Source organism: Colossoma macropomum, unplaced genomic scaffold (assembly GCF_904425465.1).
Source record: "Colossoma macropomum unplaced genomic scaffold, Colossoma_macropomum, whole genome shotgun sequence".
Taxonomy (NCBI): domain Eukaryota; kingdom Metazoa; phylum Chordata; class Actinopteri; order Characiformes; family Serrasalmidae; genus Colossoma; species Colossoma macropomum.
The window spans coordinates 9,766,998-9,783,886 of record NW_023494794.1 but is presented as its reverse complement, the minus strand read 5'-3'; the positions used below and the strand labels follow the sequence as shown (position 1 = coordinate 9,783,886).

Sequence of the window (16,889 nt, the reverse complement as noted above, 5' to 3'; positions counted from 1 at the left end):
TAGCTTGCATTACCTGTTAGCTACATTAGCCTCGTAGCTCCAGTGCAAAACTAAAGAAGCAAACTTTAAACACCAAACGTTTTCCCTGGTGGTCTGCATTTGGGGTAAGTGGAAAATTGTGGAAATTTGATTTATCACTTTAGCATCCTAAAAATTGTTTAAATACACAGATACGACTGCCATGTCAGTGCCACTGCTGTGCTGAGAATGGTCCACCCCCAAATAACATCTGGTCAACAGCAGTCCTGTGGTCAGAGAGTGGAATGGAGTAGAAGAAGGCAGATAAACTATGCAGCAACAGCTGAGCTACTACAAAAACCTGTACAAAAAAATGGCAGATTCAGAGCGAAGGAGTGGCCGTTGTGTGGCCTTTCTTTTGATGACTTCACAAAACTGACCGTTCTAAATGACTTGTAAACAGTTCATTGCTGTGTTAAGCTCACCAGGTACGAACGTTTTTCCACTGAGTTCTTACATCACTAAGCCCACAACAACTATAATGTAGGTCAATCTATGTATTAATGTTGTATTTATGTATTTTAAAATGATAATAAAGTTGTGAATCAAACTTTGAGTCTGAGTGTTGAAGGGTAAGAAGAGGACATTGCTAGTTTCCAAGCTAGAAAAACCAGCATGGACCAGCTGGTCACCAGTAAAACAGCATGTGTTGTGTTTTGGATGCTGGTATGCTAGTCAACCAGCATGGCAATGTCGGGTGACCAGCTAAACCAGCACCAGACCAGCACTACCAGGAGAGCCATAGAATGCTTCAAAGAAAGCTAAGTAAGGCTAGCATAGTGTTCATGTCACAGCTGGGTTATTATGTGTTGCTAGCTGGCTTTGTTTAACTTTGTTTAGTTGTTCTGTATTACAGTGTATTACAGCACTGCTGTGTCTGATCCACTCGTACCAGCACAACACACACAAACACACCACCACCATGTCAGTGGTACTACAGTGCTGAGAAAGGTCCACCAACCAAATAGTACATGCTCTGTGAGGGTCCATGGGGGTCCTGACCACTGAAGAACAGGGTAAAAGGGGGCTAACAAAGTATGCAGAGAAACAGATGGACTACAGTCTGTAACTGTAGAACTACAAAGTGCTCCTATATAGTAAGTGGAGCTGATAAAATGGACAATGAGTGTAGAAACAAGGAGGTGGTCAGAATGTTATGGCTGATCGGTGTACAATGTTAGCAGTGTTGTTCTTTGGATCTTATGGGCTCCAGTAACAAACAAATGACAATGTAATTTACTTGTTTACTTTCTATTGTCATGTCTCAAAGAAACTCACTCCACCAGCTAGCTTCTAATGCTAAAGTGTTTACATTAGACCACGCATTGATCATTAGGTAGGTTAAAGTTCTAATGAAATTAATTAATCAAATCTCAAAGCAGATCCAGTTGATCCAGATCTTCTGGTGTTTTGAAGTCTCAGAGGCAGTTGGGTTGGGTTAGTTGGGCTCTGCAGTGAAGGCTAATCTCACTTCTAGCTAATATCAACATTACAATCTTCAGTGCTGAGTCAGCAGATCTGGACCCGCCCACATTTTAACCCTGTGTTTTTAGCTGTTTACCCAGGGAAAAGGGAGGGGTTTGGTGGAAGATGGGTGGGGAGTAGAGGACATTCCAGGGTGATGTTCCTTTTCCGTAATTGTTTCCTTTCAGGCGGGTTCTACTGGTTGGGCCAGATAAGTGGAAGGCATGTATCTGTGAATGTTAAAGATGAGGAACCGAATGTGTTTAAGGGTGTGTTTGGGTGTTTATCTGTGGAACTAGAAAGTGGGTGTAGACTTAATGATTCTGGAATTCTAGGCAAAAGAACAGGTTCTACAGTGTTTTCTTCTATTTTTTTTTTTAATTGTCACACTTAAATGTTTCAGATCATCCAACTAATTTTAATATAAGATAAAGACGAGGCGAGTAAACACAAAATACATCTTTTAAACGATCATTCCATTTATTGAAGATAAAGATTTATTCAAAACCTATATCAAGCGTGTGAAAAAGTAATAGCCCTCTAAACCTAATAAATGGTTGTGCAGAATTGTTTTAATTTTGGCTACATTGGAGGGTTTTCGAGCATGAACTGCCCATTTAGGGTCTTGAGATGGGAATCAAGTCAGGACTTCAACTTTGCCACTCCAAAACCTTCACTTCGTTTCTTTTAAGCCACTCAGAGGTGGACTTGCTTGTGTGTTTCAGATCATTGTCCTGCTGCATAACCCAAATATGTTGAGTGTTAGGTCACAAAGTGATGGGCGGATGTTCTCCTTCAGGATTTTCTGATAGAGAGCAAAACACATGGTTCCATCAATTATGACAAGTTGTCCAGGTCCTGCAGAAGCAAAGTGGCCCCAGACCATCACACTACCACCACCATGTTTTGCTGCTGGTATGATGTTCCTAAAATAGAAGAAATTGCAAAGGGGACAAATACCTTTTCACAGCTCTGTATAGAACTATGAACACTCCAAGAACCATTGCATGCTAAAGGGTTCTTTGCATGGTGAAATGGTTCTTCATATTCATGGAAAATGTGTTGCATATGGTTCTATATAGAACTTTTTTGAAAATTGTTCTATATGGCACCAAAAAGGGTTCTTCTGTTGTTACAAGCTTGGCATTGTATCAGTAGGAGAACACTTGTTGTTGCTATATAGAACCATTTTTTAAAAGATTCTATATAGAACCATATGCCACACGTTCTCCATGAATCTGAAGAACTATTTCACCATGCAGGGAACCATTTGAGCATGCAGATGGTTCTTGGATTGTTCATGGTTCTATCTAGAACCACTGTCTTTGCTAAAGAACCCTTTAAGAACCATCTTTTTAAAGAGTGAAGTCAGTGGATTTAAAGATAAGATGGGATGAGTTTTTCCAGAAACTTTCAGAAAAACTTTCTGTCTTTACACAGTTGTGTCATCACAACATGGAACAATCCATTATAACCACAGCTGAGGGGTGGAGCTGCACTGAAACTACCGCTTATAATCACTCTAATCACAAATAGCAGCTGTTTATATATATAATATATATATATATATATACATATATATATATATTAGAACACCTTATTTACCATCACTATGTGCAGTATACCTAATCTGTCTATTCGTGGAGGCCCTTGGTGGCTGCTTAGCTTCTCCTGGTGCCAGAACCGCCCTGCTAGAATGAGTGTATGTTTGCACCATATAGGTAAATGGTTTGCACTTCTTTTGCACACTTAAGATTGTCTTCCTCATGCATTGTCTTCTGGTGACCACCAGAGGGCAGACCAGGACAAAAAGCTTTTCAGAATTTCACCTTCTCGTCAACCATAAACTGAAAATGGGCTGAAAGTCAGATTCAGATCCAACAAAGCTTTTTCTAAATCACAAAAAGTTTTATTACACTTGTTTATTACTCTCTGACTGTTTTCATGCCACCTGCAGCTCTTGTCATTATCAAGAAGCAGCGCTGATTTACTCTCAGTATTATAGAAAATGCATGTTGGATGCATCATATTGCATGTTATGTAAGCATTTCTCATTAAATGGAATACAGTGTGAAACAGAACAGGACAGTGTTACCTTATTTACAGGACAATGTCACTGATTGCTTAAAATCTGTTCATAATTCTGTGGTTGAGATGTGCACAGTCATTCAGAGTAACCTTCACTATTTAACCCCTTAAATAGCCAGGGCCCACAGTTTATTACACACTTCTATAACCTAAGAATAGCTCAGCCATTTGTATTGAAGTCCCTGTAGTTATTGAATAATAAGCCTGAGTATGTAATCAGCCTGGGACTTTAATTATGCAGAAATCTACTAAAAATCAGTGGAATTTCCCTTTAGGGTGGATAGTAAATGAGATGGAATATTAAAAGTGATCAAATGAAAAAAGGAACAAAATATTAAATAAAATTTATATGAATTTAATAGAATGTGATGTAGAGCAGAACAGGGCTGTCCAAAGGTTGGTCTGCCAGTCAAATTTGGCCTGTGTGGATGTTTGATTTGGCCCACCAGAAAGTGGCCTGACCCCACCCCCCATCACCCAATGAGAGAACAGTCATGTTTTACACTACCTGTAAACATAAATGAAATTCTTGTTTTCTTTAAAAATTGCATTTTTTAATGATTTCATAACAAAATGCAGTGTAATGTCATAAAATACATTTCTACACAGTCGATTTAAACCCGCCTCTCTTCTTTATTTGCATTCTGTGTTGTCTTTATGAACTGGGCCCACCAGCAAACACTGTGCTTTGGCCTCCCAAGACAAAAAGTTTGGGCTCCCCTGGAAAAGAATGATAAAAGGATTATAAATTGGAGTGTAATTTTAAAGCAGAATATGATATCAAATAGGCCTGAATGTTGAATTCAGCAGAGTGAAGAATGCAGATGAATATTAAATTAAATAGAAAAAAGTATAAATTAAATCTCTCTCTCTCTCTCTCTCTCTCTCTCCTCTCTCTCTCTCTCTCTATATATATATGTATATATATATATATATATATATATATATATATATATATATAGATATGTGTGTGTGTGTGTGTGTGTGAATGTATAACTGTGTGTGTAACAGTGTGTCTGTCTGTGAGTATGTGTGTGTATAATGGAGTACATATGTACATATATGTGTATAAAAGATAACAGTGTGCTTATATGTGTGTGTGTGTAACAGTGTGCTTATGTGTTTGTAATGGTTTGTGTGTTGAGATATGTGTGTATAACTATGTGTTTATCAGTGTGTGTATGTGTGTGTGTATAATGATGTGTATACATATGTGTGTGTATTGGTGTGAGTGTGTGTGTAATGATGTGTTTGTACACTGGTGTGTCTGTATAATGGTGTGTGTATGTGTGTGCGTGTGTGTATGTATAACTGTGTGTGTGTGTGTGCATAATGGTGTACATATGTACATATATGTGTATATAATAGTGGAGGTACAACAGTGTGTGTATGTGTGTATATCAATGTATGTGTGTGTATAGAAGTGTATGTATGTGTGTATATAATGATGTGTGTATGTGTGTGTCTAACAGTGTGTGTGTGTGTGTATATCAATGTATGTGTGTGTATAGAAGTGTATGTATGTGTGTATATAATGATGTGTGTATGTGTGTGTCTAACAGTGTGTGTGTGTGTGTGTGTGTGTAAGAGTGTATGTAAGAGTGTGTGTGTTTGTGTGTCTAACTGTGTGTGTGTGTTTGTATGTGTGTATATCAGTGTATCAGTGTGTGTATAACAGTGTGTGTATCAGTGTATATCAGTGTGTGTATAACAGTGTGTGTATAACAGTGTGTGTATTAGTGTATATCAGTGTGTGTATAACAGTGTGTGTATCAGTGTATATCAGTGTGTGTATAACAGTGTGTTTGTGTGTATAACATTTTGTGTACAACAGTATATGTATGTGTGTATATAATGGTGTGTGTATGTGTGTATGTATATGCATGTATAATGGTGTGTGTGTGTGTGTGTGTGTAACAATATGTGTGTGTGTGTGTATGTGTGTGTACATGTGTGTGTGTGTTTGTGTGTCCAAAAGTGTGTGCGTGTGCATAACAGTGTATGTATGAGTGTGTGTATGTTTGTGTGTCTAACAGTGTATGTGTCTATAACAGTGTATGTATGAGTGTGTATGGGTGTGTGTGTGTATAACGGTGTGTTTGTGTGTATGCATATGTATGTATAACCGTGTGTGTGTGTGTGTGTGTGTGTAAAACAGTGTGTGTGTGTGTAACAGTGTATGTGTGTGTGTGTGTGTTTGTGTGTTTAACAGTGTATGTGTGTGTAACAGTGTATGTATGAGTGTGTGTGTGTGTGTGTGTGTGTGTGTGTTTGTGTGTATAACAGTGTGTGTGTGTGTGTGTAACAGTGTATGTATGAGTGTGTGTGTGTGTGTTTAACAGTGTATGTGTGTGTAACAGTGTATGTATGAGCGTGTGTGTGTGTGTGTGTGTGTTTGTGTGTCTAACAGTGTGTGTGTGTGTAACAGTCTATGTATGAGCGTGTGCATGTGTAACAGTGTGTATGTGTGTGTGTGTGTCTAACTAACAGTATGTATGTGTGTTTGTGTGTCTAACTAACAGTATGTATGTGTGTTTGTGTGTGTGTGTTTGTGTGTGTGTGTTTGTTTAAGGAGGGTGTCTCTGTTTCCTCAGGATAACGCATCATCATCTGGTAGCAAACTGAGCGACAGCGTTCAACGTTCCTCCAGAACACTCTAACACCTCACACACACACGCATGAACACACACTCTCTCTCTCCTCACACACTGGAATGGCACTGCAGTGAGGCGCCTGTCCATCACAGCTAAAGGTAAGACCACATATGTGTACCTGCATTTTTTTATTAAATCAGCTGCTTAAGTGACCAGTGACAGTAAGTGTGCTTAAAGAGGGTCTCTCTGTAGTTCTGGACTTCACTGTTTAAATAAGTAACGTTTTATAAGCAGCATAGGACTGAAAAATCAGGAGATCAGGCACCTACAGGAGATGCTTTTAACCTGTATTGAACTGTTTGGTCCCCACAATTTAAGCTTGGATGTATTCAATTTCAGTGAGTATTTTCTATTGAGACTTTGTTCAATGTAAAACAAACAAAGAAACAACCAAAAAACTTTATTTAATAAAAAGTACAGCATTTTTTTTTTTTTTTACATTTTTGACCTTTTTACATTTTTGACATTCTTGATCTGTTTACTTGAAAGGGAACATTTTTATATTTATATAAGATGTATATTTGTAACATATTTTATAGACCAAAAAGAAGAAAAAAGTTTGAAGTTGAAATTTTAATTTCAGTTTTGAAATTGAAAATATACATTAAATTTCAATGCTGAAACGGAAAATTTAAATTGAATTTTAAAGTATTTTTTAAAAAATCTACATTTAAAACTGGATCCAAAGAAGTTATTACAGAATCAGTACTAAAAATTTTGATTAAATAAAAAAAGTGTGGTTCATTGATACATTGAACTTTCTGTCTCCTGAAAACCACATCCTCCAGAAAAAATTGATGTTCCCACTTATTCAGCTGATCATTTAAATCAAGCATGTTAAATCGTGGGAAACACTAAACACTGCAGTGAGCTACACTCCCAGAAGAACTCTCCTGAGAAATCAATTCATTTGAGGTTATTGTCGTACATATACACAGCGTTTCTGCACAGTTTAATGAAATGCAGTCTATTCTCAGGTGCATGATAATCTATATAGATAACAGTAGCAATTAACATACAATATCATAGTGTGACAAATTACACAATGGTTATGCATTAGCATACAGTGCTCTATAGAAGTAATACAGAATGTACAACCAAGTTCAGGTCATCCTAGAGGTCTTCAGTTGAGTCTATTCACAGTGTCCTCAGTTTTAAGGTGGACAAATATTCAAATATATAATGCATTAATTAAATAAAGTGAGCAAAAACAACAACAGTATACAAACAGGGCAAAGAATCACTTGAGTAGTTTGCTGATCTACCAGTAGTTGAGTGTTATAATGTGGGAGAATCTGTTGTAAGTCATCTCCCACATAACAGATCCAACATGGTTTTGGTGGAAACTGCTGTTCAGAGGTCAGTTTGACTCTCAATGTACACTCACTGTTCGCTTTATTAGAAACCTCAACCTTGTAGCTCCACCTAATTAATACCTGCCCAGCTGTGGCCCTGTGGTCAGAACTTGGCCAGTGATGAACAGGGTAGAGGTAGAGCTGATAAGGTAGGTGGAGCTCATAGTCCATGATGGGATTGGTCATAAGGACTACCAGGGAAATACTGGAGGCTCTACCTGTTGGTCCACTATCAGTACAGAGAGTACAGGGGGAGGAGAAAACTGATGAGAGATGGAGAAGAGTGCACCTCTAATAAAACGGAAAGGGGCAGGGATTAAAAATGACGTAAACAAAAACTTACTTGAGCAAGATGGAGCAAAAGGCAATAAATAAATAAATAAATAAATAAAAAAGTACAAAAAATTCAAAGTACTGTTTGGGCATCTGAGAGATTTTGGAAGCAAAGTGTAGAAATGTTCACATACAGTAGCTTATTAAAGACGGCTAACATTACTGATTATTAATTATATTAATAAGGAGTATGTTTGCTAACTGGAAGCCGCAGTATAAACGTTAAGGGTGACTGTCCAGCTAAGATGTACATGTTACCTCACTTTTCTGTACAGCAGCCCTGCTGAAAAAAACATAGAAACCATTGCACGATGTTGCCTCAGGGCAACAAAACCAATTTCCTCACTTCGCAATAACTTTATACATATTTAACAGCAATGACAGAGTTAACAATAAAGAGAACAGTTTAAGTCAATAAACAGCATGCAAGTGGTCATACATCTCTTAGAGGACACTTTTAAATCTCTTTTTAAACAATCAGTATCATTTTTTTGTTCTGAGAATTTGCAGAAATATGTTTGTTGCCTAGAAGCAACATTGTGCGACAGTGAAATGGATTTAGCATTTAGGTCTCACCACTTCAGGGAACACGGATCTATTTCATTTCTTCCTATTGTCTAACAACCAAGCAAAAGCTAACCTAGTAAGCATAACTGAGCTAGTAAGGTAGGTCATCTGTCTGTCATCTATTCATTCATCTAATCTGCCATGCCAGCATTCCCTGGATGCACATCCAGCAATAAAGGGAATAAAGACCTTCCCTTCTTCAAGACTTTGCCATATAAAGGCTGGACAATGTTTTAATGAGTGAGTACAACACCGCCAGCACATATAGAAAGCATTCCACTTGTCAGGCCTGGACCATCCAGTGGGTTTTGTGGGTGCATGCTCAGTGGCCTGTGCCACTAGGGGGCCCCTGTGAGTAATTATGAGAACATTTAAACAGCTGTTTTGACTCATGATGGGACATTTACAAGTGCCACAGAGAAAAAATTGAAAGAATTTGTCACTGTGTTATGGCCAATCATAATCCTGAAGCTCTCCACGTCTTTCCTGAACTTCATTTCCACTTCCACTCGTCGCTGTGGCAGTACGCTTTAGCCTGGATGCTTGACAGTTTGGGTTCAATTTTTCTACTATTTTTCAATTGTTATTTACATTTCAGCTGTCTGATTTGAATTTGTCTTCTATACTGGGGTAAATGTGCTTGTAAAGGGTGGACACATGCATTTATAAGGAAAAGGAAGTGTTGCATTGGTTGTTGGTTTTATGTTAACCTGTGTTCTTGTTGATGTGTGTAATCTTGCTATTGTTTTGTCTCGATTGGAAAAAGTTGTGCGCTTTTAGACGTGGCCAAATCCACGGTTGGTATGCTCTCATCATGGTGCTGCATAGGCCTTATGTAACCTGCTGTGATCATAAAAAAGGTAGCCAGACAGGGGTCCACCCAATGTTTGTGCCCAGTGTCTGATAATGTGATGATCCAGGTCTGGCTCATGCTGCTGTGTTTAGTTCTGCTTTAGTGGTGGAGCAGGCAAGGAGTGTTGGACTGAGGGCTGTCAATCATGCATGCTTGTTAAAATATTAGGCCACACCCCCAGACAACTCTCACATAGGTCTGACGAGCAATTTTCACGTATTTTTTTTATATTTCTGTTGTTTTTCCGTGCAAACGTTGCTGGATGTTTAACTTAACACTCATTTTTATTATAATGCAAACATTTTTAATGCTGTACAATGACTTTAAGGGCGGGTCCGAGTCAGTCAACATGCAACTTGTGTCTGAGTTGCTGAGTGGAGTCCCCATCTCTGCCCTGCGGTACTGTCCTTTCCCTCTCTAACTCAACACAAACGTTGACCCATCACCTCTCATTCCCTTTATGTAGTGCATGCACGTTATCCGGGACTCCCTTGTCTTTTTATGTAACTCTGCGTTCCTGAATTTTCAGCTGTTCTGACCTCTGGGGTTCCTGAAGTCCCTGTATTTACTAACATGCACTGCCCACCATAGCAAAGCACTCAGTGTGCCGGACACACTCTGCACTCTGTGGTCTGGCCTTTTCCTCACTGACCGTGTGTGAATGTGTGTATATATATGTGTATGTGTAGTTTTGGGGGCAGAGTATGTGTTGAAATATGAATGAACGATCACACACTGACCACAGGACACACACTTTTGTCTGGTCGGCAGAGATCTTCCTGCACGGTCAGCAGGTGTGTACACACAACTGTGTGTGTAGGTGTTAACGCTTAAGCATCCGTTCAACACACGTCACATTGAGCGGGTGGCGTTTCCCACAGGTCTGAAATAAACCTTGGTGGGGGGGCATGGGGGCTGGGTGGGGATGTTCTAGTAGTGACGGACGTCCAAACTCAGTTCAGTATTTCAGCCTTTGACTGATTGTGCAGCAGTGAACCACAGAAGTGTTGAAACACAAGCAGCTGATATTGTGTCTCGTATTGAACTTATTATATATAACCATAAAAAATGTTGTAATTTGTTAAAATTGGACAAAAATAGGCTGTCAGTGTACCTGGGGGGCACCTAAGTATAGCCTGTGTGGGGAAACACTGATGTTCTTAAGTGTTTCTTTGTACTTGTATTTATATGCTTGTGAGGACCTGAGGTCCCCATATGGATAGTAAAATTGTAATAAATTAAGACTTTGTACAGGCTTTTTAAAGAAATAACATCATATTTACAAAGTTTTACCCATTACAAAGATGCAGTTCATTAGCTAAGATGTTTGCACAAAGCAGGGACAATCATGGTCTTGCGAGGCCCATAAGTGAGTTTGGAGGCCTCCCTGCACTCCAACAATAACTAGATTAAACAATATTTTATGTTATGTTTATATCTACTTTGAGCAACTGGAAATTTGTTGTGTTTGTTGTGAAAGCAAGCAAAAGTAGCCATATTAATGTGCAGTATCCTATTGTGTCTACTTCATAACAGTGTTTGTGTAAGATCTGATTATTTTTGAGTAAAATTTGAATCATGATTTCTTCTTTTTCCTCTCATAATGCAAAACAGTAAACGCTAACATCCCATTTCAAAGGCAAAAACAATACCCCATGAGTAAATACTCACTGGAAATGCAAACCAGGCCTTTCTTTGCTTATTTAGTCACATGTACATATTCAAGGGTTCGTCTAATGCACATGTGTCAGGCTACAGTCCTCACGGGCCAAAACACCGCAGACTTCACCGCGCTGCCTCATTAAACACAACGGATTCAGCTCATCAGCTAATTAGCAAGGCCTTCATGAACTGAATTCAGTGAAACACCAATATCCGCAGACTTTTGGCCTGGAAGGTCCCCAGTTTGACATGCCTGGTCTAATGTTTCCATTTCCAGTGGATTGTCCCAGACATTTAAGCCACCTTGAGCCTTGTGATCTGAGGCCCCCCAAGGCCCCTGACAGTCTGAGACCCCTGGGCACTGCCTCCAGTGGCCCAATCAGTAATCCATCACTGGTGCAAAGTATCCTTTTTGGTACCTTTATTTTTTAAAAGTGTAGGTCCTCATAAGTACAGTGTGTTTTCATGTGTGTCCTCATCATGCTTGTATGTATTCAGTGGCCACACACTCTATAGCTGTATCTAATGGACTGCCACACTTTTTAGAGTCAATTGTAAGTTGTATTATACAACGTCTTGGCACCTCTGGCCTTGGAAGTCTTTAAAATCTGATTGCAGAAGTCCCTGTTTGTAATTTATCAGTTGAACTGAACCACTTGCACAGCGGTGTGCCAAGCCAAACCCGGGAATTCTCCACAAATCGCCAGTGTTTAGTTAGAACTGTCCTTAACACATACATATTACCAGACAAATAAACAGCCGTTTCCTCCCAAGACTGTAATATTTATGAGGCGGGTTTCCTGCGGCACGGCTGCGCTAACAACAGATACAAATATTGGAAGAGGATGCAGCTCCAGCGTCCGACAAACACAGGCAAAACCTAAACAAGCCACGTAAAACGGGTACCAAGCTGGTCTCGGACAAATACACACATGACTCATAGATCAAATCGATCTTCCTTTCTCTGTCTCCAGAGCATGTGATGTATATTAGCATTATATAATATTATGGTATTAAATGTACTTACATTGTGCATGCAAACTATATCTGAGCTATACTGTTAATAGATCAGACATCAGGAACGTATTGCAGCAACTGTTCTAGAAGTGAAGTACCTCTTAAAGGGGAATTCCACCAACTTTTAAAAATTTCTGCATAATTCTGTGGTTGCGATGTAAACAAAGTCAGAGTGGTTTGATGTGAAGTGGTTCATTTTAGAGAAACTTTCAGACTCAGATGTCTTTAGATGTCTCAGATGGTGGTGATAGAAACCAGGGGTCACCATGTCTACAACACAAATACAGCCATTTCATTTACTATCCAAAACCTATATGTCTTTTCTAAGTTTTTATATGTAATATTGATGATGGTAAAATAGTGGAAAATCTGAAAAAATAAGTTACCTTTGGGAACTATTTTGCCCCACAATGCCCTAATAAATGAATTAACAAGATGTTTTAGGAAAACTTTAAGAAACTTTTATCACCAAACTATCAAGAAACAATGTCTTGGGGATCAGGCAGTGTATTCATAGCCATTTGATGTGATAAACTTCTGTGAGGGAGCTTTTAGAGGTGGACGTCTGGTTCCTGTCACCACCACTGTGAACAATTCTGACTCAGTAAGTTTCTCTAGAATCGAGTGTTTCTCCATTATTTTCGTCAGTTGAAATTGAATAGTTGTCCTCTTACTCAGTTACTGTGCTGAGATCACTGTTCATTTATTTAATTTCCTCTCAAAATAGACATAAATTGCAAGTTGTTTGTTAGTCAGCATCAGGAAAACATATATATTTAACAGAAAATTACCCAGACGTCTCAACAGCTAAATATAACATATTTTCCCAGTATTCAGTGTGTCACCTTTATTCCAGCTTCCATTCTTTTCAGGAGACTCACTTCTCAAAGAAATCTGTGAGAATATTTATCCACACCTCCAAAGTCAGTCTTAGAATTTGGTTGATCATTTTCTGAAGTAATCAAACCCATTCAGTGGTGTTGAGGTCTGGACTCTGGGGTGGTCAGTCCATTGTTCAGCTTCTTTGTTTGATGTGTCCGTCTCCTTTTCTCAGTGAGGTTCTTCTTGAACAGCTACACATCCTTTCAGACCCACAGCGCTGAGTCGTCTTCTCACAGTGGAAGGATGGACAGAAACACCTGTGGATGTTTTCAGATCTGAAGCAGCTTGATTTTCTCCTCTCTCTCAAAGATGAAAGCTTGAAGTGCTGTTTATCTGATGGGGCAGTTTTGGTGGTCAACCAGGTCTTCCAGGTGGTTGTAAGGAGGCCCAATTTGCTCTGTAGCTTTTAGTCATTTTTTGAATTCCAGACTTTCAAAGTAGTTGCTAGTCCGGGTGAAGTAGAGTGTGAACAACTCATGCATAGCATCAGAGCTACTTCAGTGAAAAGGTGGTATCTGTTAAATCTGTTCAAACATTTTCTTTTTGCTTTCATCTACTTATGATTACATATAGTGGCTTTTTGACTTCCACTAAAGTACTTCTTCTTTTGATTGAGCATTTGACACAGTACCCATACTGCTTTGTACTTCTCACTCCCACACTTGCTTCCTTATTCACTCACTCGCTCACTCTCTTGACTTTAACACAATTATAACAGAAGTCAGTGGGCAGGCGCTCCTGCAACTATAATCCAGTAAAAAAGTCCCAGCAAAGAATAAGATTACATATCATCAAATTACATAGTTAAAACAAAAAACAAGCAGCTGTTCACACTATATGAATGATGAATTAACCATTATAAACAGTCCAAAACAACATAGAATAAAATCTTTTTACATTAACTTACATTGAAAGATAAGAAAGTTTTGTCCTCCTGTAAAGTTACTGTTTTGGAGATACAAAGTTTTGCTCTGACAGTTTTGTTCTGTTTTGTTCTTTATCAGTCATTATAAGTTGGAAATAACAGCACATTATAATGGGAAGAAACTGCATCACTGCATTAATAATAATAATAATAATAATAATAATAATGGCAAATTCCAATTATAGCGACGTTTTCTTTAACCCAGTGCTACAAAACAGTGGTTTGAAATAATATGGAACAAAAAATAAAACAAAATATCAAATGTCCATGAAAGCTGATCAAAAATAGAAATTATCAAGAAAGTTGACCCTTTAAAAATAGTGGTCTAATCAAGTTTCTTAAGGCACTTTTGCCCTGGAAGTGGGACTTGTGCCATATCTTGCACCCAAAGCACAAAGAAAATGGCAAAATTTATTATCTTCCTCAACAATGGAACTTGCATTTTTTAATAACTGTCAGGTGCCTGATCACTCTGAGGAGGTCAAAGGAGCTCTCGATGAAAAAAGATTGTGAGAGGAAGCTGTTCTCGCTCTGCTGGCCTCGTGCCGCTTCCAAGCCGACACACGCTAACAATGCTAATGCACTTAGCGTGAGCCCTCACACCGGAATCCTGTGAACAATGAGACACTGAGGCAGGATATAGAACACTTAACATGGACCAGATTCAGGCGGTTAGGGCAGGTTTGAATTATAAGAATGCAATAATGCAATAATAATAATAATAATAATAATAATATATTGAGTCATTCCTATCATTTCATCCATTTCCAGTGCAAATGAAAGAGCTGCATATGGAGAAACTTTGCAATCCACCCATTAAATTCTGACATAAATCATAATCCATTGCAGGCTAGCCCATACACTACATGTCCAAAAGTATCTGGACGCCCTCCTGATTGAAGTCAGCTACTTTAAGGTGCACTATTGACACTAAACTTGTATAATCTCCATAGAAAGGCACTAACTAATAGAATGGGACACTCTGATGCAGCTGCCCATAAGGTCACCATGCCCAATGCCAAATGTGGGCTTGAAGGGTATAAACACTGGGAGGGGAGCAGTGGAGCTGCATTCTTCTCTGGAGTGATGGAGCTCCATCCAATATCTTTGGGATGAGTTGGAGTGATCCAGAAGGCAGTACTACAATCAAAACTCACAATGTTCCAACATCTAGTGCACAGCCTTCACAGAAAAGTAGAGGCTGTTACTGCAGAAAAAGGGGGAAAACTCCCAATTAGTACCCTTCATTTCAGAAGAAACACCAGATGAACAGCAAACTTTTGAATATATACTGCATATAATATTTACATGCTAGATGTAAAGCAAAGTGGACAAAAGTACAACACATTTTGTTTACCTGAATCAGAGTCTAATAAAACTGAACTGAATTTGGCTGTAGTGAATGTAATTGAATTTAAACTAAGCCTAATGTGGACCTCCACAAGCAGCCAAGGCGGTAGAAAAATGCGGAAATGCTGCGAGGCTTGGAATGAGCTATAAATACACGTGGGAATGTGCAGCCACTGTGTGGTGGCCCAATTAGAGTTATGGGCTTTGTGGAATGTGCTTCCCCCTCACCTTTCTATCAACACTTAATGAGCTGCCTCACTGCTTTAGCCTGGGGTTACACAGCTTTAACATTACACATCTGAGGATTAGGATGTTATTGTAAGTGTCCTATACGCTTTAAAAATGGTGCTTCAAGGGTTGCTTTGTAATGTCAATGAGTCCACATAGAACCATGAACACTAAAAGAACAATTGGAAAGCATAATGGTTCTTTGCATGGCAAAATGGTTCTTCTCTATGATGGAAAACTAATTGTATATGGTTTTAAAAGATAATTCTATCTAGCACGAAAAAAGTTCAACTATTGTTACAATTGTTCTAATCCTCTCCAACCGACTTCTTCAAATAGCAGCCCACAGGCCAGACCTTTTCTTTAGTAATGGCAATGGGTCTATATAGAACCATAAGCATTCAAAGAACCATTTGAATGCATAATTAGGTCTCTGCATGCTCAGGATGTTCTTCTCCATAATGGAAAACCAGTTGTACATATGGTTCTTTAAAGAACACTTTAAAAATTGTTATATATAGCACCAAAAAAGGTTCTTTGTGTGAAGTATTTTATTGTGAATCTTTTGGTAAATCCTTTAGTCTAGGCTGGTGTGGGTTCATGCCATTTCCCTCACTGATGCAACCTAAAAGCTACTGGCTCCCCCTTGTGGAGAATCTTCAGACAGCTAAATGTGAGCGAGTGAGTTATAAGTCAGCTGCGCCCTGCTCTACAAATTGTGATAGTTCATAAATGCAGGGAGTACAAGTAATTTATTTGAGTTGGTATAAAACTGCCTAAAAATTTAAATGGAAGTGTTGGACAATCTATAAATCTATAAAAGTCTATGAGGATTCCATGTCCGTATTGTCACTGATTATTCAAATGGTCATGTAAACAGCACACTCTGATTTCTTAGATTGAAGTAAGGTCCAAAAATCGGATTATGAATCTGATAAAGAGAGCTGGATTTTAGCACAGTAATCAGATTTCTCAGTCCGTATCAAACTCTTACTCTGATTTCTTTCGTATTTCTCAGTCTGCGTATGTACAAAAACAGACGGCAGCGGTACCGGAAATAAGCGAGCAGCGTTCCTGCGAGACACAGTAAAACACTTTTGGAGCGACACTGAAACCGACTACATGCTTGACGAGATGAAGGATTTTAAAATTCTTCATCTTCTAGATGATGTATGTTCATATTTTCAGATAAATTGGCGCGGTGTTTTTAAAAAAAGCCGCAGCGTGAAGTTTGAGTTTTACATTTCGTTTACATCTTCTTCTGTGAGTTTGTTGGTCAGTTGCAAAGCAGAAATCTGATTACTGTTTGACTCATGTAGACCTGGAGATTCCCCATTATCTGATTACCCAAGTGCATGTAAACGGGTTGATTGGATTACAGACAAAATCTGATTTTCTGCAGTTATCAGATTATTAAGTGTATGTAAACTCAGTCACTGTCTTATTAAAATCTCAGAATTTTCTAAAAATATTATTTTGAAAATGGACGCTGT

The 16,889-nt window shown here is 38.6% G+C and overlaps 1 protein-coding gene across 1 annotated transcript in view; it reads left to right on the top strand.

Annotated features, from left to right (window-relative positions):
• Positions 1-6,178: 6,178 nt before the first annotated feature.
• exoc3l2a (exocyst complex component 3-like 2a) overlaps positions 6,179-16,889 on the top strand; it is a 40,028-nt gene continuing 29,317 nt past the window's right edge. The window contains exon 1 of the mRNA XM_036580125.1: positions 6,179-6,322. The gene's annotated coding sequence lies outside the window, so the exon portion shown is untranslated. The remainder of the gene's footprint in view (positions 6,323-16,889) is intronic.